Source organism: Magnolia sinica, chromosome 9, assembly GCF_029962835.1.
Source record: "Magnolia sinica isolate HGM2019 chromosome 9, MsV1, whole genome shotgun sequence".
NCBI classification, from domain to species: domain Eukaryota; kingdom Viridiplantae; phylum Streptophyta; class Magnoliopsida; order Magnoliales; family Magnoliaceae; genus Magnolia; species Magnolia sinica.
The window spans coordinates 75475296-75484355 of NC_080581.1; positions in this window are offsets into that span (position 1 = coordinate 75475296).

A 9060-nucleotide genomic window follows, 5' to 3' on the forward strand; every position below is an offset into this window, starting at 1 on the left:
AACAAGCCAATACCGTAAATAACTATCAAAGACCTTTTACTGGACCTAACTCCAATACGTACAATCCTGGTTGGAAAAATCATCCAAACTTTAGTTGGAGGAATAGACAAACGGCTACCCTCAAGGTTTCTTCAATCAAAATCCAAATCAAGTGAAACCTCAAGAGGAACCGGTTCAAAATTCCATACAAGAGCTGGCTCATGCAATGCGGGGAATTACAGATTTTATGCAAAAGATAGATTTTCGTATGACGGTTATAGAAAAGGGGATGCTTCCTGCATAACCTCTCCCTAATCCTAAACCGCACTACAAGATTAGTGATCCTAGCTCTTCAAATCAGATGGGGCACGCTAAATCCATCACCACTCTTAGGAGTGGAAAGATTATTGATAAAACTCTTCCGGTTAGGCCCGAAAAGCCTCAAGAACTAGAAGATGACAACAATGATGGATCTAGTGATGCCTCACAAAAATTAGAACCGAAACTTCTAGAAAAGCCAGTTGCTTCGTTCCCCCAACGGTTGGTTGCACCAAAACGTCTTTCTAACTCTCAGGATATTCTGGAGGTGTTGAAACAAGTGAAAGTTAACATTCCTTTACTTGATGTCGTGAAACAGATTCCTTCATATGCCAAATTTCTAAAAGACTTATGCACGACCAAAAGACGGCAAAGTATTCAAAAGAAAATCTTCTTGACTGAGAAAGTGAGTGCCATCCTGAAGCAAGACGTGCCGCAGAAATTCAAGGATCCCGGTAGCCCAACTATATCATATGTAATCGAGAACCATCGAATTGATCACGCACTTCTTGACTTAGGAGCGAGCTTAAATCTGATTCCCTACTCGGTATATAAACGTTAGGTTTGGGTGAATTAAAACCCACCCTGACCACACTACAACTTGCTGATCGCTCTGTTCGTGTACCAAGAGGGATAATTGAGGATGTGTTAGTCCAGATTGATAGATTTTACTATCCTATAGATTTTATCATCTTAGACACCAAACCCATCAATAACATGAGCACTCAGATTCCCGTCATTCTTGGTCGCCCATTCCTTGCCACGTCAAATGCAATTATCAATTGCAGGAATGGTGTCATGACTATGTCTTTTGAAAATTTGACATTGGAGTCAAACATCTTTTTCAATAACGGTAGCAAATCAGAAGATAATGACGATTTCCACGACATTAACATGATTGACTCTTTCGTGGAAGATACGACACCTCTAACCTTATCCTCCGACCATCTAGAGACGTGCCTGGCCCACTCCCATGATTTTGATGATGACATGATTAGGGAGACGTGCGCCTTGCTTGATACTACACCGGTACTTGAAGTTAACCGGTGGAGGCCACAATTTGAAGAATTGCCACAAACCGATGTAGTGCCTCTACCGTCTAACCTCAAGCCGCCGAAGCTTGACCTAAAACCTTTGCCCTCTGATTTGAAATATGCCTATTTAGGTCAAGATGAGACATACCTGGTGGTGATCTCTGCCCACCTGGAGAAAGAACAGGAGAGTATGCTCATATCTACTCTCATTTTGCATAAAGGAGCCCTGAGATAGACGATAGCGGACCTCAAGGGAATCGATCCCTCAATTTGTACTCATCGCATATATCTTGAGGATAATGCAAAAACCGCTCGGCAACCACAACGTAGACTAAATCCAAACATGAAGGAAGTGGTTAAGGCCGAAGTTCTTAAACTATTGGACGTGGGTATCATATACCCTATATCTGATAGTCAATGGGTGAGTCCAACTCAAGTGGTCCCTAAGAATCCAGAATCACCATCGTAGCCACTGCTAATAATGAACTCGTGCCAACTAGAGTCACTACTAGTTGAAGAATGTGCATTGACTACAAGAAGTTGAATACCGTCACGAGGAAAGATCACTTTCCTTTACCATTCATTGATCAGATCCTGGAAAGGTTAGCTGGTCATTCCTATTACAGTTTCCTTGACGGGTATTCGGGCTACAACCAGATAGAGATAGCCCTTGAAGACCAGGAAAAGACTACATTTACATGTCCCTACGACACCTTTGCCTACCGAAGGATGCCATTCGGACTATGTAATGCCCCTGCCATCTTTCAGCGATGTATACTTAGTATCTTTTCTTATATGGTGGGGCAATATCTAGAGGTCTTCATGGACGATTTCTCTGTTTACGGTCCATCTTTCAGCAAGTACTTGGAAAGTCTTAAATGTGTGCTGAACAGATGTGAAGAAAAGAACTTGGTACTTAATTGGGAGAAGTGTCATTTCATGGTTCAGAAGGGAATTGTCCTTGGGCATATCATCTCGTCCAAGGGAATCGAGGTAGATAAGGCAAAAATCGATCTTATCTCTAACCTACCTCCACCCAAGAACATCAGAGACGTGCGATCCTTCTTAGGACATGCAGGATTTTACAGGCGACTCATAAGGGACTTTAGTCTCCTCTCTCGTCCTTTATGTAATCTTCTTCAAAAGGATGTTCCGTACGAGTGGACTGAGCAATGTCAGGAAGCTTTCACCAAGCTTAAGGGCACGTTAACCACTGCACCTATCATGCAGCCACCCGACTGGAGCCTTCCTTTTGAGCTTATGTGCGACGCTTCTGATTATGCTCTTGGAGCGGTTCTAGGCCAGAGAAAGGATAAGAGACCCTACGTCATCCATTACGCGAGTAGGACTTTAAATCCGGCCCAAGTGAACTACTTAACTACGGAAAAAGAACTCTTAGCCGTAGTGTTTGCCTTGGACAAATTTAGGTCCTACCTGATCGGATCCAAGATCATTATCTATACAAATCATGCGGCACTGAAGTATCTTCTTTCTAAGAATGATTCTAAGCCCCGCCTGATTCGATGGATCCTTCTACTCCAAGAATTTGATTTAGAAATTAAAGATAAAAAGGGAGTAGAAAACGTTGTGGCCAATCACCTTTCTCGCCTTAATACCTCTGATTCCCCTGAGGTGACCCATATCAATGATATGTTCCCTGATGAACAACTGTTCAGAGTCTCCCATTCACCTTGGTTCGCTGATATTGCTAATTATCTTACTACATGTGCTATACCGACACAGTGGACTACGCAAGATAAGAAAAAATTCTTCACCGAGGTGCGTAACTTTTTCTGGGATGATCCTTATTTATTTAAATATTGCCTAGACCAAATCCTAAGGAGATGTGTACCAGACGATGAGCATCAGAGCATCATCTCCTTCTGTCACTCACAGGTCTGTGGTGGTCACTTTTCTACTAAAAAGACCACGGCCAAGATTCTGCAGTGTGGCTTTTACTGGCCCACTATGTTTAGGGACACTCATGAGTTTTGCAAAGCTTGTGAGCGTTGTCAGAAATTGGGAGCATTGTCCCGTCGAAATATGATGCCTTTGAATCCCATCCTTATCATTGAAGCATTTGATTGCTGGGGCATCGATTTCATGGGACCATTCCCCCAATCGTTTGGAAATCTGTATATTTTGCTCACCGTGGATTATGTCACTAAATGGGTCGAAGCGATTCCGTGTCGAACTAATGACCATCGCACGGTCATTAAATTCCTAAAAGAAAACATCCTTTCTCGATTCGGAACGCCTCCAGCCATCATTAGTGATAGGGGCTCACACTTTTGTAATAAACCATTTGAGAGCTTAATAAAGAAATACGGTATCTCTCATAAGGTGAGCACCCCGTACCACCCACAGATAAGTGGGTAAGCTGAGATTTCTAATAGGAAAATTAAACATATTTTGGAGAAAACAGTTAACCCTGATCGTAAGGATTGGTCAATCCGATTGACCGATGCCTTATGGGCATACCGTACTGCCTTTAAAACTCCTATTGGAATGTCTCCCTTTAGACTTGTCTATGGGAAAGCTTGTCACTTGCCTGTGGAGCTGGAACATAAAGCGTACTGGGCGATCAAAAATCTTAATTTCAATCTGGACAACGCTGGCTCGCTACGCAAACTTCAATTGAATGAACTTGAGGAAATCCGGAATGATGCGTACGATAATTTGAGAATTTACAAGGACAAGATGAAAGCATTTCATGACCAACACATTTTGTGAAAATCATTCACGCTTGGTCAGAAGGTCCTTTTGTACAATTCTCGATTACATCTCTTTCCGGGTAAGCTTCGATCTCGTTGGACCGGCCCTTACATTGTTGTTACTGTTTTTCCTCATAGGGCTATTGAGATAAGAGATCCCGACAATGGGAAGGAGTTTAAAGTTAATGGACATCGATTGAAACCATTTGTCAAGAAATTTGATTCAGAGGATATGTCCATGCCCTTGACTGCTCCTGTTTACCAGGATTGATCTCCTAGTCTGATGGAGGTATAGGTAGGTTTATCGCTTTCATAGGACTAGGGTAGTTGCTTTATTTGTCTGGCTGAAGACGGTAAACTTAGCGCTCCTGGGAGGTAACCCAACTCTTCATTTCATTTCATTTTTATCATTAGTTAGTTCAATGTTTGTGGGTAACATTACTGCAAACCCTCACGAGACTTCAACTCGTCCACTAGGGGCAACCTAGGGGTTTAAAGGCTTGTTGCATACGCTAAATGCAATCGAGAGCACCTACGAAAGTGGTATAGGTAGGATTTTATTTTTGTTATTTTTGTGTTGCCTTCTCTCTCGTGCTAACCGACGCCCATGCTGCGATCTCTTGGAAAGTGTCTCTCGATTCATCATCCAGGTACTATCTTCCCATCACTTCATATTTACTTTTCGTTGTTCCAAGTGCATTGCGTGCTCATATCTTTTACATTGAGGACAATGTAGATTTTAAGTTGGGGGTGGGAGATTAGGTGACCCAATCAGCATTTTCTTGGTCTTGAACAAAAATTGTGGAAATTTAAAAAAAAAATTGAAGTGATTTTGACGGCCATCTAGGGCACTTAGAATTTCAAGATGCGTGATGTTGGTACTTTATGACTCTTGGATTCAGTTATCTATTAGATTTCATAGTTAAATTTAAATTGTTAGTCCATGGTTAGAGGTTTTAAACATTGATTGAGTCATGATTTCACATGTCACATTTCGCTTACACATTAAGATTTCAGTTTGATACTGAAGGGTTAATTTGGTGATCAGTAAGCATGGAAGGAACCATCTTGAAAAATTGCCCGTCATGATCAATTGAAAGGAAAAGATACCATTGAAAGAGGTTAGGCAAGGACTCTTCACTATAGGTTTGCTCCCTATACGTGTGGATTTCATTCCCTACGGATAATACGTAAAAAGATTTGAGTACGCAGTCTTCACCATAGGTTTGCTCCCTATAGGTGAGGATTTGTTTTGGTATTACTTTTAATGAAAAAAAATCAAAAGCTGAAGGAATGAAAAGATGATCTTCGAGGCAAGTTTTGGTTATCATGGACTCTCTTACTGGTTACCAATGATATCCTGAAATAGAGAGTTGCGTATTAATGTTAAAAGCCGAGATTACACTATACACCTGTTGAACTCAGTGTTTAGGATTGTTCTAATTGAGGGACTAATACTTTGAACTCGATTATGAAGTTATCATGCGCTCGAGTCCAAGAGATGGTAATGCCCAGCATTCATGAATCTTAGATTTTTCGTATCTGAATCGTTTTTCAAAATATCACTCGGTTTCACAAGAATTGGCTCGTGATTCTTAAACTTATTTTTTCGCATACCTTGCTCAGGACTAGCAAGATGCTGGTTGGGGGTTATGTTGAGGGTCAAATATTGTATATTAGACCCCATTTATTAGCTGGATTTACGAGCATGATACTGTTTAACGCTTTATTTTTAATCATGTTATGATGCAAGGTGAATCTACGAGCCTGGACCGAAAAGGATGTTAAAAGCATGGATTTAACGCTCAGGAATCACCAAGGTAATGGACGAGACTCTAGGAGACCAAGATCGATGCCAGAAATCCAAGAAAACTAAGAAACTGAACTGCAAACGGGCCTGAAAGTCAACTAGGATGCAAGATCACAGGGTTCCCACCATCCGCTCAGCTCGAAACTTCATACATGGCTTGAGGACTATAAATTAACCGTATATGTCGAATTTCATCCGTTTGATCCTTATGGAAATGGCCCAACGAACAGATCAGCCCCTAAAACTCTGATTTTGGGCCCACCTGCTATCTGGATATGCTTCAAATTTGGTCTCAACCGTTGAAATGAGATGAGAAAATGGAAGTACGGAGTGGATTTACCATGAACATCACTGTGGACCCTACACCAGTACGAACGTGCATATGGGTGTGCACGTTCGCAGCACACCAGACCGCTCCTTCTTCAAAGAACAGAAACGGAACTCTGTTTCCGGAGCGTCCGCACCAACAAATTCAGTGGGCCATCTTCATCATTTGATTCGATGATCCAAGCCTTCCAATGCATCCAAGGGGAGGCGTCGACCATAGATATGGTGACCATCTGCAACAATTCACGCACACACAGGAAGAGAGCGTTTAGATACAGGTCGGACGGCTGAAGCACAGATTCAGTGGGCCACAGTATCGGAAATCCAAAACTGTCTATCTCCAAACGATTTTTTGAGGAGAAACTGATGTACGGGGTGGATTTCTCTGGAAAATCCGACCATGGGCCCCACCAAAGTATCAGCGCAAGAAGTTGGCGCAAATTGCTGCGTCCATGAAAGCCGGACGATTCAGCTCGATCGGCGGACGAACCGCACCACCCAAAATCACAGGACTCAAGCCCCAATCTCGGTCAGGACATCGGATCAGGAAGGCCTGATCAATGGGCCCCGTAATAGCCACTACATGCGAACTGTTTTCACATTTTCACTGCGCAGAACAGAGTGCGCGACTAGGTTGCGCACGCACTGGCCTCCACTGGGAACTGTTGTGGCCCATTCATACGATCTGAGTGTAGGATCCGGACCATCCAGATGATATGGAAGGAGATTTGGTTTGTCCCCATGCTGACAGATGGGATCAAAAGTACATCAGTGGACAATAATGAGCGTCCGATCACCCCTATGTAGGAAACAGGATACGCAGGAATGGAATCCAACTCCTGGTTGGAACGTGACTTGTGCATAAATTCTTTCTATAAATGACGCCTTTCCATTCAACCGGGGGGAGAGCTTTAGGCATCAGAGAAAGGATTGAAGGAGGGGAGCTTGGCTTGGTTGGAATGATGAAAGGAGAAGCTGGAACGTGAGAGAGAGAAAGAGGCAGCTTTGGGTTTTCTTCTTTTCCTTTATATTTCTTTTGTTTTTTTTTATTTGCTTTGTTAAAGGTTCAGCCCATTCATGTGTGGCTAAACCTCTTAGCTAGGGCTAAGAGGTGAAGCCTGTAGCGAGATGGGAGATACTATTTCATGTTTTTAATTTAAATTTCTGAACTGAATTTGATTTTAGTTGATTATTAAAGGAATATTTTCTTAGTCTTTAATGGTCTGTTGTGACTGAAATTACAATGGGTTTACAATGGCTTTGAATATTTCTTTTTCCCTTTTGATGTTTATGACGTCAGGAAGCCCTGTTGTTCACCATCGTCTCCTGGGCATGGTTGGATGATGGTACCCTTCCTAACTTTCATGCACTGTTGATTGGTTGGTAATTAGTTTAATCCTGTTGTTTGCTTTGTCTCCTGGGCATGGTTAGATGATGGAATCCATTCTAATTCATATACCTTTCATCTTGTGAAGACTAGATCATGTAAGTTTAGTTTGGTTTCCATGATTCTTGATGCAGGCATAAGATCTCCCTGATCTCTACAAGTGGATCCTCTGAATCCCTAGTTTCCTTCCTCTGAATTTCTTAAGTTTTAGATTAATCTCTCACCATTATTCATCATTTTATATTGGATTTAGATTTCATCTTAAGCTAGTTCTATTTCTACCTAGTTTTAGATAACGTACAAGTATCAGTCCCTTGGGATTCGACCTCGGTCTCACCGAGTTTATTACTACATCACAACCCTATACTTGGGGAGTGAACATCTATTCCAGATTATGCATGAATGGTGGGGATCATATCCGATCTGTCCGATCACCATCTTAAAATCTAAGGTGTAAAAGGATATCTACAGTTAGATTTGATTGATGGAATACAACCTATAGTCAATTTGATTTAGAAATTAGGGTCTAGGTATAGTTTGGCCCTTAGGATCAAATGGTCCATGCAAATCATATTTAAGGCCCTTATATAGGACCACACTGTTTTTTTATAAGAAAGGACTGCAACCCATATATGGATTCCAAATCATCTCTACCTGAGATTTCTCTATGGACCAATGCAATGAGCATGTGGTCGATCCACACCATCCATTGCATAGATCGAGTAAAAATAAACTTATAATAATAAAAAAAAGGATCATATACTTACAAGATTTAAACTCCCATAACTCTACCTCTCTCTAGGGGTTTCTTTCTTTCAGTTTTTCTCCAAGAGAGAAAATTTTCCTAAATCCTCTCAAGGAGAGAGCCCTTTCCAAATAAGGTAGGATGAGCACATCATTTCTTATCCAAATATTAAAATCTTTTTAAATTTTAGTAAAAAAGATTAATATTACTATCACATGAATTGGGAGTTGTGGCAGCATGAGTCAATCTATCGTTCTCTCTCAACTAAGAGTGTCTCTACCAACCAGCTAAATGACTTGTTTTTGCTCTCATTCTAAAAATTAAATTTGTAACTATTGATTATGACTCTAAGGTACACCAAAATTCAGAGTTACAATACTTATATTATCCACATGTACATATTTAAATGAGAATTGAAATTGGAATCAAATGTGCTCTACCTTGGGTTATTTGTAAAAGATCAACATATGCACTTTTCCTTAGGTTATCCCTAAAATATCAGTACATGCACTTTGCCTTGATTATCACTAAAAGATCAACAAAAGCATTTTGTCTTGGGTTATTCCTGAAAGATTAAAATAGGAGCTCTACCTTAGGTTAACCTTAAAAGATAAACATAGATGCTCTGCCTTAGATTATCCCTAAAAGATTAACAACCAAGATGTTTTGTTTTTGTATCCCTAAAAGATAATGAGTGCTGTGTCTTGATATACTCCTAAAAGATCATAAGAAGAAATGTTACATAT